Source organism: Brachyhypopomus gauderio, unplaced genomic scaffold (assembly GCF_052324685.1).
Source record: "Brachyhypopomus gauderio isolate BG-103 unplaced genomic scaffold, BGAUD_0.2 sc520, whole genome shotgun sequence".
Classification (NCBI taxonomy): domain Eukaryota; kingdom Metazoa; phylum Chordata; class Actinopteri; order Gymnotiformes; family Hypopomidae; genus Brachyhypopomus; species Brachyhypopomus gauderio.
The window spans coordinates 22,167-38,629 of NW_027507341.1; the positions used below are offsets into that span (position 1 = coordinate 22,167).

The following is a 16,463-nucleotide window of genomic DNA, read 5'->3' on the forward strand; positions in this document are numbered from 1 at the left end:
ACGGAGCCGCTGATGGCAGCACTCCAAATCCAGGAGTGACAAACGTTCACCAGCTTAATGGCTGATCAAAGAGAGTCTGGTCTGACAAACAAAGATAACCCAGAATGGCACTGGCTTCACACAAACACAAGTCTAAGCTGTAGGGTTTCTACACACAACTGTGTGAAAATAATTGGGTGATTGGTTCAAACAGATTAAACGTTTGTGTGATCTAGATTGGGATTCCTCGCCATTCATCAGGTAAGGGCTCACGTTAAAACAGGAATGGCCTGTTAATATATATAAATTAAGCTACATAAATGAAAATATGCTTTATAGTGTCTTATTTGAGAATGATAGTCAATCTGTCAAAAACAGAGAGGGAAGAGAGGCCAAATTATCACAACTATTTTCAACCATAAAAGGTATTTCAAAATAAAAAAGGAATATGTTCAAAACGCTTATGAAAACAGAACCCGGTCCATTAGCATGTTCTGGCTTTTGTGAAGATGAACGGAAAAAAGAAGACAAAAAAAACCAGTTAATGAAATTGCAAAGTGCTCAGCTCGTAGGACTTTATAGGAGTTTACAAGTGCTTTCAGGGATGGAGGCCTCCTTAATACTACAAGACAGAAGGAAAGAGAGAGAGTGCAATTAGGAAAACAAGCACACTGTTTTCACACAGGAAGCAGAAGACTAAACCCGGGCACACAGGAAGCAGAAGACTAAACCCGGGCACACAGGAAGCAGAAGACTAAACCCGGGCACACAGGAAGCAGAAGACTAAACCTGGGCACACAGGAAGCAGAAGACTAAACCTGGGCACACAGGAAGCAGAGACAATAAAAACAAGTAAGTAAAATTCTTGGTAGCAGCTGTGATCTGATTCCTTCTGCTCCTGCTGATAACCTGCAGTAATTAACCCACTGCAGCGAGACGCGTTGCTGTGCTCACACGAGCACGTGACCATTAACCAGCGGGGGCTCACGTGCCCAGTAGGCACCAGAGCAGTGGAAGGAAAGAGTGAAGGGAGGGGCGGAGCTAAACACTTCTATCGGCTACGGTGACCCGAATGGGACAAGCGTGCCCGCGTCCTTTGAAATGTATGCAGATGAATCAATTAACATGAAAGGATGCATTAAGTAATGGCGGAAGTCATTTGGTTTGGCCAAGAGAGGCCGCTGCTGGGACGAGGAGACGTGCGTCCGTCGGCGACCTGCAGGGGGCGCGCCTTCCCTTATCTCAACTCACCCGTCTCCACGTCCTGTGCGTAGAAGTGCAGGCCGTCCGTGATCTCCGTGACGTAGACGGCCCGGTAGTTCGCCACGCGCTCCTTCTCCTCCGACACCTGGGCCAGCTCCGCCGGAGGCTTCTCCTCGTAATTGGCCCAGAGCTGCAACACACACACACACACACACACACACACGTGTTTGGAGGGCCAAAGCGCTACACGGGGGCTTCAGCGCCTCTCAGAGCCATTTTTGGACATTGTGGGAGTATCAGAGATGAAACTTCACTTTTGCGATTGTGGTGAGAAGGTATTTTGTTTTTTGTTTTCTGTTGCTAGGAGCTACAATGCAAAGTCCCACAAAGGGTGATAATACAATACTAACATTATCATAACAAATCACAGCATGCTGTGCAAAACTCACAATTTCCTGACATTTCCAGAAAAGATTTATAAAAAAAAATTATAATAATAAAAAAAAAGCAGCACTCGGTGAAGCTCAGATGTGTAAATGAGTGCAGATTTAATTAGTCACCAGAGTGATGAGTTCTGCAGCAATAAACCCAGAGCCCAAGTGTATGAAGTGCCTACAGGGAGCTGTCCAGGGTGCTGATCCTGACTCGGGTCACTTATTAAGAGACACTTCACACAAACAGTCCCCATTACTCTCAGATCTGAGGACACCTCTCAGATCTGAGGTTTTGTTTACTGGGAGCCAACTCCAGTCCTCATTCTGTAATAAAGATGACTGAAGTCCTCTATTCTGGTTGGTGGGTAATTATTAGCTATTAAGTTTTTGTTTGCTTGTTTTTTTTAACAGGGCTGGAGTGCAGCCACTAGTTAATTACATCCACGCTTTTTCTATAAAATGTTGCCCCAGTACCAGTTTTAGCCAATCAGGGCTGGGAAGGGTGAGGAGTATCGCTAACTGGCCAGCACACTGGCTGGAACAGGAGGAGCAGTGCTGGTGAAGGAGGTGGACTTCAACTACAAACACAAGCAGCATGATGAATCTTGTGTCTTCCAGCTGGAGTCACCAAATGACAGAAGTCAGGGCCAACACTAACCCTAACCCCCAAACCCCAACCCTAACCCTCTAATCCCAACCTAAACCCCAACCCTAACCCCCAAACCCCAACCCTAACCCTCTAATCCCAACCTAAACCCCAACCCTAACCCTCTAATCCCAACCTAAACCCCAACCCTAACCCTAACCTTCTAATCCCAACCTAAACCCCAACCCTAACACCCAACCCCAACCTAAACCCTAACTCCCACACCCCAACCCTAACCCTCTAATCCCAACCTAAACCCCAACCCTAACCCACAAACCCCAACCCTAACCCTCTAATCCCAACCTAAACCCTGACCCCCAAACCCCCAACCTAAACCCTAACCCCCAAACCCCCAACCTAAACCCTAACGCCCAAACCCCAACCCTCTAATCCAAACCTAAACCCTAACCCCCAACCTAAACCCTAACTCCCAAACCCCAACCTAAACCCTAACCCCCAAACCAAACCCTAACCCCCAAACCCCAACCTAAACCCTAACCCCCAAACCCTAACCCTAACCCCCAACCTAAACCCTAACCCCCAACCTAAACCCTAACCCCCAACCTAAACCCTAACCCCCAACCTAAACCCTAACCCCCAAACCCCAACCCTTCACCCCACTACAAACACAAGCAGCATGATGAACCCTGCGTCTTCCAGCTGGAGTCACCAAATGACAGAAGACAGGGTTAAGCTCCCCAATTACATTCAATTATTCCCCCTGAGGCCCCAAATAAAGAAAGATGCACACAGAGGGGCGGATCCAGAGGGGAGGGGCTGAGCTGATGAAGATCTAAATATGCCACGCTTCACAAACTCCGCCCCCCACAGTGTCCTCTAGTTCATCTAGCCTGCTTTTTACCACACCACACCGACACAGCCCCACTTTTAATCAAAGCGGCAGGACCAATCAGAGGCCGCCAGATTAGCATGTCACCCCTCATTACTATGGTGTCCGTCACCACGGCATCCGCGGTGTCGCTGTAAGACGTGGAGAAGCGGGGTGTACATTGGGGCATGAAGCGCTGACTGAATACCCTCTGACGTGTGGGCCCGTGTGGGCACGGACACGCGGGCATATGACCCGACCCACATGTGCCCACCGACAAAGGCAAGTGACCCTCCACCTGCACAATCACTTTGACCTGCAGAACGTTGTGCGCACACACACACACACTCACACACATCCATCCCTCTGTGGCTTTAACACACGACCTTCCATGGGCAACCGTTTGTATGTGTTCCACGTGAGCGCAGGTATGTGAGCGTGGCCGTGCGAGCACAGCGCTAAAAGGAGGCAGGAAGGGAGAGGGAGGCACCCCGGGGTCAGTCCCGCATCCACCAGCGGGACGGTGCGCGCCGCGACCTCTCCGTGACCTCTCTCGTTTGCCACGGCAGCGTGAAGGTCGGCTGGCGCACTTCTCGCCCCCCGCTGCACAGAGCCCCTCCCCCACACGCCCGCGCCCATCAGGTCCGACGTGAGAGGGGGCATTACAGCCGCCCTCAGTGCATGTTAGCACACAGCATCCACAAAGAGGGTTAGCTCCACAGAGAGATGTGTGACAGCAGAGTTACATTCATAAAATCTCTTCCCCACACACACACACACACACACACACACACACACACACACACACAACCGCCACCACCACCACACCACATTCCAAATACTGATTAAAGCTGACAGTGTCAATTCCAATAGAGTGTGTTCTATCCAGCAAGAGCGAATTCCCATCAACACCAGGAATGAACACACACACACACACACACACACACACACACACACACACACACACAACGGGAGAGGAGAAGGACAGAAAACCCAGTGACACAGGAACATCACAACTCCATCCCACAAACGTCCTATGAAGCTGCCACGAGACCTGGAGAACATGTGCGTGTGACACCTCGTTTCCACGGAGACTATCCACCAGCGCGTTCACCGAGCGGCTCCAGAACGCCACTGCGCTTGGACACCCTCCTGGTGTCGGCAGTGAACAAGAACGCATTTGTGGAGAAGTCGTATTGACCGCCGCAACGTAGACGGGACCGGAACAAACTCGCGGTCCACATCCACCTCAAATGAGCCGCACACAACTACCCTTACTGTGGCCAACCCACATTGTGGTAAACCCATCACCCATCCTGGGATCAGACTGTGTATTCATAACAGAAAATAACAATAAATAGGGCACTTGGATGCACACACACACACACACACACACACGCACACACACGCACACACACGCACACACTCAACAGGTTCTGTTTAGCCATTATCTGAATACACTATAATAATCCAAGGTTCAACAAAGAGCTAAACACCTAAAAGTAAAGCTGTGGGTTAGCCCTTCAGTCTTCTAGCTCACACAAAAGCAAACTCTCAAACACACAGGTGTAAACACGGTGTTGGTCTCTGGTGTGGAGAGAGCGCACCGGCCACTCCACATGCCACGCGGGGGGATCGGGAGATTCTCAACCCCAGCAGGCCGACGCCTCAACAGCAATTGGCATGGCATTAATGACACGGATGCTAGCACTGTTAGTTGTTGCTATGGTAGCAACGAAAGACAGGAATCTTGAGGACAGAGAGGTCAGTTGCACGCACGGCCTTGGAAGCCCATGAAAGAAACAACGTGCTTTAAGCACGTCGAGATTTGATCATCAACTAGTTCGTCTCCTTTAGCCACCTTTAGCAGATGAAGGACGACTCTTTGAACCATAACGCTTTTTAAGAAAGTCGCAATTCGACATCATTTTTGTTCTCTCTTTTCTCTACATTACTGCCTGGATTACACACCAAGCCTCTGTACTAAGTACCTTAGAAATACCTTGTATGGGTACAGATAGGAACCATAGATACTCCAACTCATGGTTGGAACATTTCCTGCCACAAGGGGCACTAGAGCGCACATGGAGATTGATGTGGAGATATGGAGTGATGTGCAGTAAACCCAGCAACATGGATGCTATGATGTGAAGTGTTAGCAGGAGCATAACCTAGTCTGTAACTATTAATTTTAAAACACAGTGATGCTGAATCAAAGACATATTTTTTTGATCTCGCACACTGCAAAACTCCTAATTTCATGGGTGTAGCTGAATACTCCTGTGGCTATATATACTCGAGGATCTGGCTCACACATACTTAAACTTCTTATTAGGGAAAGAAAAAAAAGCTTAACTTAGACTACCAGTAACTGAGGAAAGTGAAAAAGAAAAAAATATATATATCAAACCACCACAACCTTGTCATTAACTCAGACAAAAGGTGGCAAGCGTTTTGCTTAGAGGTGCATGGTTTCTCCGTGGGTTAACTAGCCGCCATAAACGTCAGAGTTGAAAACCTATAGTAAGTGGCTGTGTAAGCACATCTGATCTCCTGAATGACTCATCCAAAGGGCCACGTTCCCTGCTCAGAACACGGAGAGCGCAGCCGTTTAGCGGGAAAGCGGAGGAAGGAGGTCACAAACTCTAACCTGCATTTCTGCAAGTCCTCGGATATGAAGGCAACGAGAACCGTGTGTAAGGAAATTAAAAGGAGCAAAGTACCGATGGCAATGCGCGTCAATCGATCTCCGTCAATGGTGAGGTCAACGGCCAATCAAACACCAGAACCAATTGAGAAACCATGACAACCGCAACCATGACAACCGCAACAGGAGGGCGTGGTGAAGCGTGTGGGTGGGCCCAGGAGGGCGTGGTGAAGCGTGTGGGTGGGCCCAGGAGGGCGTGGTGAAGCGTGTGGGTGGGCCCAGGAGGGCGTGGTGAAGCGTGTGGGTGGGCCCAGGAGGGCGTGGTGAAGCGTGTGGGTGGGCCCAGGAGGGCGTGGTGAAGCGTGTGGGTGGGCCCAGGAGGGCGTGGTGAAGCGTGTGGGTGGGCCCAGGAGGGCGTGGTGAAGCGTGTGGGTGGGCCCAGGAGGGCGTGGATGCCAACAGGAGTCGCCACTTCAGAAAGTCATAAAAAAAATGCAATCGATATCCAGAAAGGTTGCAGCAAATGGAAACAGAATTCATTCTTTGCAAAGGTATTAGCTGTTCTAGAACGTTCTGTAAGAAGGCGGTGGGGACAAAGAAAAAAAAAAAAAACAAAACAAAAGAAAATCCTTTCGTATCCAGCAGTGGCTCGTGATTGGAGGCTGAGCTATTTAAAGAGGCTCATTCCACTCAGCAGGATGCCCCGCCCACTCTCCTCCACCTGGAGGCTTGCAGGGAACAGCTGGGCGAGCTAGCCGGACACACGCCGCACGTCCACCCTCGCGGCCACGCTCATTACGAACACGCCTGCCTATTTTGTACTTCGCACAAGCTATTTTTTAACAGCTAGCCTATTGTACTGTACAGGGTGGCAAGATGTGGAAATATTACATCTCAAGACAGACGGAGCTGGTGATGGAACAACCCTTAAGTTACTGTATGCGTACAACTGAGCTATTAAAATGCAATTAATTAACTTTTTAATTAACGGCAGCATTCTCTCAGCAGCAGGTTGCCATGGCCACAGGTTGCCATGGCCACAACAGTGCTTATCACTGGAAGCAAAGCTTCCTTTCATTCCTCAGATTAAACACTGTGGTTTTCCACGACTCAATCCCAGCCTCAACACAGTGACTAACGGAGCACCTGCTTGGGTGTGTGTGTGTGTGTGTGTGTGTTTGCGTGAGAGACAAAAGCAATGACTGAACGCTGAAGACGGCGAGACTGTGAGACGAAGATAAAGGGAGGCCTGCCGGAGTCTTCCAGAGTGGGACATTTCTGTAAGCGCGTGTCTCCTTCAGGCTAGACACGGAGCCGGAGCGTCTGAACAGGGAGAGGAAGAGTGAGAGACACGCAGAGAGTGACAGACACGGCCATCCAGACAGACACGCCGAGAGGCGGTGGGGACGGGGCGGCAGGACGTCTCGTCCGTATCAGAGCTGACGCGGCGGAGAGGTTTCGACCTCGTGTCAACGCACGCCACCGCCTCGACTCCACAGAGAGGCGGGGGAACGCGGCGCTCCCTGCCAAAGCCGCTCCACGAGCGAACACGTGCGCGTGTGTGTGCACGCCGCGAGGGGAACTCGCCGTCTCCGGCTCCAACCTCTTAAACACCAGCCTACACGGAGCTACGACAGACAAAGACGGCCAGGAGCAGGAGGTCGGCGAGACTAGGCCCACACAGACCGGATCCAGACGCCGAGCACAACAGCTTGAGCAGAACCGCCTCCTCCAGCACCGGGTTGCGCATGTTCTCAGGGGATGCAGCTTTTCCCCCAGAACTCCACCCGCACGGCACCCACAGTACGGCCGGGGATGTTTATCCTGCAGTGGGGATGAGCCCTTCGGACCATGAACTCTCAGAGGTCTGGGAGCACTCGGCCAAGGAGCCAATTTACAGCCTGTGTGTGTGTGTGTGTGTGTGTGTGTGTGTGTGTGTGTGTGTGTGTGTGTGGGGCCAAGATGCATCTCTGGCAGGTAAAAGTGACAGCTGATGAGCGGACAGTGCGGTAAGTGATGGATACGGAGAGTCTGGGCCGTAACGGCCGGCCACAACTCTACGGGGGATGGAGTGTCAACGAGCAGAGGCGCCGCCAACCAGCGTCCGCACGCACTGGCAGAATTAAGAGGCGGACCTTGAAAAGACGACGCGCCAAACGCACACAAGCCCAAATAAGTCGAGTGGGCACGTGGGCCGAGGAAACGACCCTATCCTTTAGAGGAACGACCTGGTCCAGGCGGGGGGCTGTGAGCCCGAAAACAAACGCTCAAGGCACTGGAGATCCTGCACCTTAAACGACAAACCACCAACAAGTACCTTAAACTAACGCGCTTCCGTCTTTCGAGTGCTACTAGTCTCGGTAAAAGAGAGTGAGAGAAAGAGACAGAAAGAGGGAGAGACGTGAGGGGTGTGAGCACATTTAGGAGCGGAATTGGCTGGGCATCTAAGAATAGCCTCTCTCTGCACCACAGACTTCTCTTTTCTTTATTTATTTTTCTTTAGAGCAGGTAATAAAGAAAATTGATGAGCCGTTAGCTGAAGCCTCAGTCCTGGATCTGCAGGCTTAAACCCGTCTACCGCACACTTGCTTTGCTGGGGTGGCGTGTGAATGCATATGCATGGTGGGGTGTGTGTGTGTGTGTGTGTGTGTGTGTGTGTGTGAGGGTGTGGTTAGGTGACTGGGTTCGGGGAGCTGGTTGAACAGGGCCCTGGTCCGTCTGCAACGAAGTGATCCACGCGCAACGAAGAGAGATGTCGCCATAACGAGAATCGGACAATCCAATCTGCATATGCAAATAGTCTCCAGTGGCATCGGGGAAAGGACAATGCGATGACGATGAACCGCTGTGATGAAGGTGCCGGTGTGGTGCGCTGCAGCGCTCCTGTGAGGGGGTTTAGGTGGGGTTCCTCCTCCCCTCCCTTTCTGGTGTCTTCATGGAGAAGGAAGTCCTGGCTCACGCAACAAGGAGAGAGCACTTCATGGGGAACTCGGTGGAAGTTTGCAGAGAGTCCCGTTTGGTAACGGACGCTGGCCTGCAGGGGTGAGCACACTCAGCCCAGGGAGATTTCACCAGACAAACCTGTGTGTATGTGTGTGTGTGTGTGTGTGTGTGTACCGACGATGGGCGAAGGCTCTTAAGTCCAGTCAGGCGGTTAGAGAAGACACCGATGCAAGTGCAGGGACGAGGTCCACACACACTGATGCGGCGTGGGAGTGTGTACTCACAGAGAGGCCAGGGTCAGCTGGGGTGAGGAAGGTTGTGCATGAGACGACTGGAGCTGGCCAAGGACCTTCTCCATGACACACACACACACACACACACACCAAAAGAAAGGTCTCCTAGAGCTGTGCTCATGAGGCCTGATGTGGACGACACCATGCTGACCGTGTCATCTGCCTCCTGCCCAGCTGTGGAAACAAAAGTGTTCGGACCGCCCGGGACTCAACTTCTCCTGCTTTACCAGGATGTCTGAATGCACGCAAGACCATGCTTTTTACTTTGGATAGGGTAATAAAAAAGTGTGTGTGAGAGAGAGAGAGAGAGAGAGAGAGAGAGAGAGAGAGAGAGAGAGAGAGAGAGAGAGAGAGAGAGAGAGAGAGAGAGAGTGTAGAAGTAAGCCAAGAGGAGAGCTGACAGTGCTGAAACTGCAACCAGGGATTTGAGGGGACATGTAAAAACCACATGCATCACTCCTGCACTAATCTTTGAATGTGTGTGTGTGTGTGTGTGTGTGTGTGTGTGGGCAGCAGTAAGCACACCCAGGAAGCAGCTGGAGTGATGCTGGATGCAGGCAGCCTTGAGCCGGTGCGGAGCTGCTTGGGAGAGTGTAATAGCTGGGTTCCCAACGCTTCTTCTTGGTAAGGCACAAATTACATAATTTATGCAACACTTATGGTTTTAGTCATATGAGGAAAGATCATTTTCAGTGATAGTGAGGAGAGCGCTCTTGAGGTGTGTGCATACAGAAACACACGCACGTCCCCGGACACCCCCACACTGCCCTGCCGTGTTCAGGTCTCATGCTGCTCATGACTGCCCCCTGTAGGAGACCCCTTAAAACAGCCAACTTGTGTCCTGAAGATCTACTACCATGAGTTTAGCTCAACCAAGCTGGGTCGGCTTGGGTTGTTTAAGAGAATTAGGAGGGGCGGAGTTAAAGACCCAGAAAGGTCAAGTTCGACAAAAGGCGCGTGGCCTGGCGGAACAGGGTCGTCATGCATGGTTCTGCTGTGGGGAGGCTCACGCTGCAATGGGTGTCACTTAGCGATGCTAATTGGGCTCCTGGCTCCAAGCGCGAGGGGAATTCGTCACCGTCGGAGCCTTCATCAATCCCGGAAAAAAAAAACGAAGCCGCCACTGTCCCAGCGGTCAAAGGAGCCAGCAGCACGCACAGCACAAATCCCCCATCAACGCTCGTCGGAGTCTGGGGATTCCAGATCAAAGCAACCGCACGTCCTCGACAGAACACCCGGCCCAGGTCCCCCGATGGCGGCCCGTGTGGATCTCCAAGACTTCGCCAAAAGCTTCGGGCAAGCAAAGGATAATGGAGGCCCTGAACTCGGATGAGACGCCCCGCACGGTTGAGCTTCTCGGGACACGACGACGGTGCTTCATGACATCGTGCTCTGGCGGTGATGGACAGAAGTGGATTCTCAACACCAGCCACTCTACCAACCTGCTGGACCAGGCAGGAGCCTTTCCTTCAAACAGGAGGGTATAAGTAGAGGAGCATCAGTCTACACATTTCATTTCCAAACTCATAAGCTTCGGCTCAGAAAACGCTTGGTGAGACGAACAAATAGACGAGCCTCGGAAATTTAAAGGAGTGGCCTTTATGTAGAGTGCGCCAATGTCGTGTCTTAGCTTAATGCGCCATGTTAAGCCAACGCTGGAGCTCCGGGACAGCGGGGGGGATTATGACTGGATCAGATCAAACGCAGCAGACGTCAGCCGCAGGCTGGAAAAGGCATCAGGAGGGATCAGACCTGGATGGTGGGAGGGGACTGTGGGCGGGGCTAAGCTGGGGAGGACATACGACACCGAACCTTCTGTCTGCCTGGATCGGCGGGTGCGAAGGGCCGATCTTGCTTCTAGCCAGCGTGTGCGGGGAGCGGGGTGCTAGTGGTACGGTCGCTCAGCCCTGCTTACTACCAGCAACGACAGCTGGCCCAGACTTCCGTTTGATGCCCGGCTCATTAGCTTGCAGGCTAATGTGGAGGGCCGACCGGGATGGCGTCCTTCCTCTGGGGCCCGGATCCTGCAGCGAGGAAAGGCAGGCTGGGTGACTTGCGGACGTGTCTAATTGGACGAGTCTTCCCATGATGCAATGGGTCACTGGCCGCCTGCCATGGTCGTCGCCCCCCCCCCCCCCCCCCCCCCCCCCCCATTTGTTGAATCAGGAGGCAACAGGGGCAGCGGTGCTAGGAATGGCAATCATGAAGGCGTATATATATGTAATTATAATCACCCCGCGCCCCGCGGATATTAGTCTCAGTTCCCGTCTCACGCAATTTACTACCCCCCACCCGAAATAGAGCAGAGGGAGACGGCGAGAGAGAGAGAGAGAGAGAGAGAGAGAGAGAGAGAGAGAGACCGACGGACAGACAACACCCGACGACAGAAACAGACACAAAGACTCTTCTCTCAGGGGGATCCACACAGCAAAACAAGCGTGTGAAACTTCAGGCTGCCTGACGCGTGTACTGTTACCCAGCCTTCAAACGACTGCAGCCAAGGCTGATCGCAGACCGCTCGGACGTATGCTTCGGCATCGCCATGGCGACAACCGCCACCACGGCTGGATCTCAGAGCAGGGAAATAAACATGTTATGTAAAAGGCTTCAGCGTTAATTGAGTGTGCTTCGTCATGGGTGATTGCAGAACATGCTACATATTACCCAGGCTTTGGTATCCTAGGTGTCCAGGTATAATTATCAGAACAGATAAGAGGGACGTTCAATCACGAAGCACTGTCCAGCATGGAGGGGAAAAGGACTCTTTATGAGATCAGTGATTTCATCTCATCAGCCATCACTAATGCTACGTTTTAAGTCAGACTGATATTAAAGACCCATATTCAGCAATACATGGTTAATAGTTAATAGGATTTTGGTCGTCTCGCACAGGACATCACAAACGCCACTATGGCTCAAAGACGCTGCACCCAGGGGTCTCCATTTTGTGCAAGAACTGGGTTTGTAAAATCAGAGCCATTAGCTTCCCTAAAACTCTAATTATCTTGATTCATCTTCATCTCCCTCGTGTTCAGCCAGGTGTGTAAAAGGCTGACTCGACACAAGCCTACATAAGGCAGACGCTGTCTACATAATGGGCTCCATTCCTATAGGCACTCGCAAGAGTGAGATGTTCTCGGAACACCGCCGGGGGCCGACAGTTTCCCATCAGGCACCTGTGGCAGGCGCAGAGATTCTGGAGAGTTGGTGCGGAAGGCCGGGGCTGGCCACGCTGCAGGGAGCCCGGGGGGTCGAGGGTCCGAACGCGCCTGGACCTTATGCCCGCGACAGAGTGCGCGACACCTGAACCTTGACCCGCACCGCACAGAAGCACAGAGCTCAGCCGGGAAAACACTGAGGCCCTCGGCAAGCCAAACCCTCGCGCGGCTCCACGGACCATCTGCAAAAAAAGACATCGGCAAATCCTCCGGCCGGCGCTTAGCAACAGTCACTAGGCATCAGGTCCTCGGTCAAGACAAATTTCTCAGAACAGCAGCTCAGCTCTACGGACGCAGCCCAAGATGGAGACGTTAAACACTGCTAACGGTTACAGGTAGAAGGCTGTTCTCTAGGCAACTGCTACGCGTCTCAGACGCCGTGTCTTTTCTAACCACCGTGCCAGCAGCCAGAACTCCGCTCCCACGAGAGCTCCAGATTCAGATAAAAGACGGGCGGCGAGGTTATGTATGAAATGTGTTTTGGTGAGATGTTTTATCCCACCACAGCTGGAAACCAATCAAATGTAAACACTGCTTGAAGTACTTCCTGTTTGAGCGTTTGGCCTGCGGATGACGGGCTGACGCAGCCGTGAGTCCACCTGGTACCCGCGAGCACACTCCACATAGCCCAGGCTCCTGTGTTCACTGGACACCACCCAGCACTTGTTTAAATGCTGTAAAAGCCCAAACAGCCCCAGAAATGTCTGGGTAGCGTAAACAATTGTAAGCAGATCCGCCTCTATGGACATCAGCTTGAGGCTGTATTGTGAAATGTTAGTGCAGGGGCAGACAAGTGTGATGGGCGGGGCGGGGAGGTGGCGCTAGGATAGCCAGGGAGGCGGGGCAAAACAGAGGGGGCGGGGCAGAGAGGCCTTGCTTGGCTTTGAGGACGGGTCCTCAGAGGCGGCGCTCTGGACTATTCGGAGGCTGCAGGTGGTCCCTTAAGGACAGCGGCACTGATGTTGGCACTGGAAGTTAAGTGCACCATAAAGGTGGAGGACTCGGATATGTGGCTGCTTGAACTTTTACTGCTTGTCCTAATGGCAGTAAACATGGACTGTTCAAGTTAATAGGTCCAGGTTCTGCAAGGAGGGTTAAACTATTTCATTAAAAGTCCCACCCCCTCCCTGAATGTGGCCAATCCTGAACTGGACCACTGGAATGCAGAGCCAGTGAACAGCAGGCGGTGATGTAGGTGTAAGCCGAACGGCTCCAGGTTCACAGATGACCTGTGAATTACAGATAATGACTGCACTGACACAAGCAGACAGCCCGCACGTATTGAATGAAACAGCTCAGAGAAATTATTCCAGCCAAGAGGCCCTTTCAAAATTCACAACATACCACAATACAAGATTCACTACGACAACTGCCTATACACATGCATGAGAGAGAGAGAGAGAGAGAGAGAGAGAGAGAGAGAGAGCAAGAGAGAGTGAAAGAGCACATAAGTGTGGGAATAGATATAGAACAGCAGTGTGGTGACAAACGTCTTAGATTGTAATCTGGGGCTTTGAAAGGCCAATTGCAGACAGGGAGACCTGGCAAATCTCCACTTAACATAGTAAGGAGATTAGACAAACACTCGCTCAACAGTAAGCCACTCCTTCCTTGATTTACTCCTTCATAATTAGCCTGCTGTAATTAGCAGCCAACTCATTAATGGTCTCGATCGCTGGATGGCAGAGCAGGGGTTGATGCCGCCTTAAAGAGCGTGGAAAACCATTTCTCTCGCACCGCGGTTGCCCGGCAACAAGGAGCGTGACGGCATGTCCGTGTGGTTACTGTTTACATTCCAGAACGGTGTGCGTATGTATGCGTGTGTGTGTGTGTGTGTGTGTGTGTGTGTGTGTGTGTGGGTGGTTTGGTGGTTGCTGAGCTACTCCATCGAGAATAGGGCTTCAGAGAAAGCGATGCATCATGGGGTGAACCAGACAAGTGGTTGATGACCGCAGCCAACAGAAAGGCTCTGCATTGAAGCTGTGGACATAGCTCCATAGGTCCGTGCGGACTTGTTGTGCTGGCCTCCCATTGGCTGGAGAATCAAAAGAACACCGCCATGTTCCACGTTGAAATGGAGAGTGGGCTCGGTTTCCCCTAAAGCTCTGTTGACCAGGACTCAACATGATCTAAAGCAGGTATGAAAAAATAACATTTTAGTCATCGCAATCTGAAAACCCATCAGCCCGGGCACATAACCGATCGATTGTGAAGGTGTTTGGAAAGGAAAACAACGTTGACGCTGCTGAGAAAGCAACACTACCCATGGCACAGATACCACAGCACAACCGTCTCCAGTTGCTTCGACTCCTTTTTAATACGTCTCTCCCGAAATGTTAACGTGCTGCTCTGATTATCTGAGTGTGTCGGGCGGAAGGCGGCACTTTTTGTCTTGCCTTCATTAAAGAACAAAAGAAACGTAGCACCACGGAGTGGCCGCACTGGCAGGCCGCGTCATCACCCGGGCAGAGAACGGCCCGTAGCGAGCTGCTTTTTGTGTGGCCGCCCAGCCAATGAGAGGGGGAGGAGCGAATGGCCCCGATCCAGCAGAGCGGCGACACAGACGGGATAAGGGGGCGCATGCACAGTGCGACAGACTTTCTAAGATGCCGAATTAGGAAAGATGTGTAGATATGCACGTTCCAGGCTGGCTGCTATTCTCAGGCAAGGGCAGAGAAGAGGGAGAGAGAAAGAAAGACAGCAAGAGTGAGAGAGAGAGAGATCCAGCTGATGGATTCAAAGGCGAGGGCAGAGGCAGACTCTTGGCTGCCTTCAGCTGTAGATCACAGCGATATCGGCGTGAGGCAAATCCGGTGCTCTCTGCCGTTCCGTCTCTCTCCTCATAATGGGGAGGAGGGGAGTGAGCGGTAGAGGACGGGAGGAGCAGGAGGTGAGGGCAGGAGGAACAGCTGGCCAACAGAAGACAGGAGGGACAGGAGGGACAGTGGCACATTCAGGCGCCCACAAGGACCATCGTGCAAACGGAGAGCGTGGTGGGAACGGGCGAGCGAGTGCTCCATCAATCAGAGCTCCTCATCGCCGAGGGTCCGGGCCCGCCGAGCAGTACCCGCCCACTATGGACGGCGCCGCTCCCAACCCGCCCTCACCGGTCGCCCACCTGAGGCTAACCTGGTTAGTTACTCCACATACCTACTCCCACCGGGGTGAGTCGGAGCTGACGGAGGTCGGCCTACGTGCCCCCTGCTGGAGCAGGCTGAGAAACACCAGAGCAAAGATTAGAAGACTCCTAATGATTAGATAATGCGCATCAAGTTCTTACAAAGCCCCAAGGTCTCGGCTGGTCTGGTCTGATAAAAGTGACAGAGGCGCAGGAGAGGACGCGCGTGTGTGTGTGTGTGTGTGTGTGTGCGTCTCACCTTGTCTTTCCTTTGCCTGGCCGTCTCTTCGGCCGACTGTAGTGTCTTGCAGTAGGCACTGCGCTCGGCTGTGAAGTGGACCTTGGACAAGGAGTTCTCCACCAGCGCCACAGACAGGTTCACGCCCTCAATGTGCAGCCAGCCTATGAAATTTCCCGCCTTATCCATGCTCTCCACCTCCACCTCCACCTGAGCAAGGGAGCCAGAGAGAGAGAGGGGGGGAGAGAGAGGGAGAGAGACAGAGGGAGTTAATGTACTGTGTCTGGGATTAGTGGAGAGATTCCATTACAGACTGACAGAAGAGAGAGATGAGGAAGCTGTTGCCGTAGCAGTGCGGGCCAGCCCGGCTCCTTATTGATCGCTCCCCAGGCCTTGCACATCAGGTGGCAGAGAGAGCCTCTCATTCACACACACACACACACACACACACACACACACACACACACACACATGCTGGCTGTCAGCAAATCGCTCATCTTTCTCGCACAATTAAACATTGGGTCTAGCTTCCGTCGCGTGCTAACTTTAGCCTGACATTCTCAATTAAAGCGCACGCACGCACGCACGCACGCACGCATTCACTGACACACAGGGACAGGCGCACACACACACACACAGGGACGCGCGCACACACACACACACACACACACACACACACACACACACACACACAGGGACACACAGCGGCACATCTGCACACTAACCACAGCACGACATTCTCAATTAAAGTGCACGCTCAGGGAACGCTGACCTCCAATATATCACATTTGTCTAAAAGAGGGGGGTGGGGGGGGGCACATGGGGGCGGGGCCTAGGAGCCACGGGACAGCGGTGTGAAACCGAGGGCTCGGGGACCAAGTGGAAGACGCTGCAGACCAACGCCCCATTATTTCA

At 52.4% G+C, this 16,463-nt stretch overlaps 1 pseudogene across 1 annotated transcript in view; it reads right to left on the bottom strand.

Annotated features, from left to right (window-relative positions):
- The window catches only part of LOC143506811 (staphylococcal nuclease domain-containing protein 1-like), a 37,655-nt pseudogene extending 21,877 nt beyond the window's left edge, over positions 1-15,778 (bottom strand). Inside the window, exons 1-2 of the transcript XR_013128492.1 lie at positions 15,570-15,778; positions 1,231-1,372 (exon numbers count right to left, since the gene is read on the bottom strand). The product of XR_013128492.1 is annotated as a staphylococcal nuclease domain-containing protein 1-like (transcript). The remainder of the gene's footprint in view (positions 1-1,230; positions 1,373-15,569) is intronic.
- Positions 15,779-16,463: the final 685 nt, after the last annotated feature.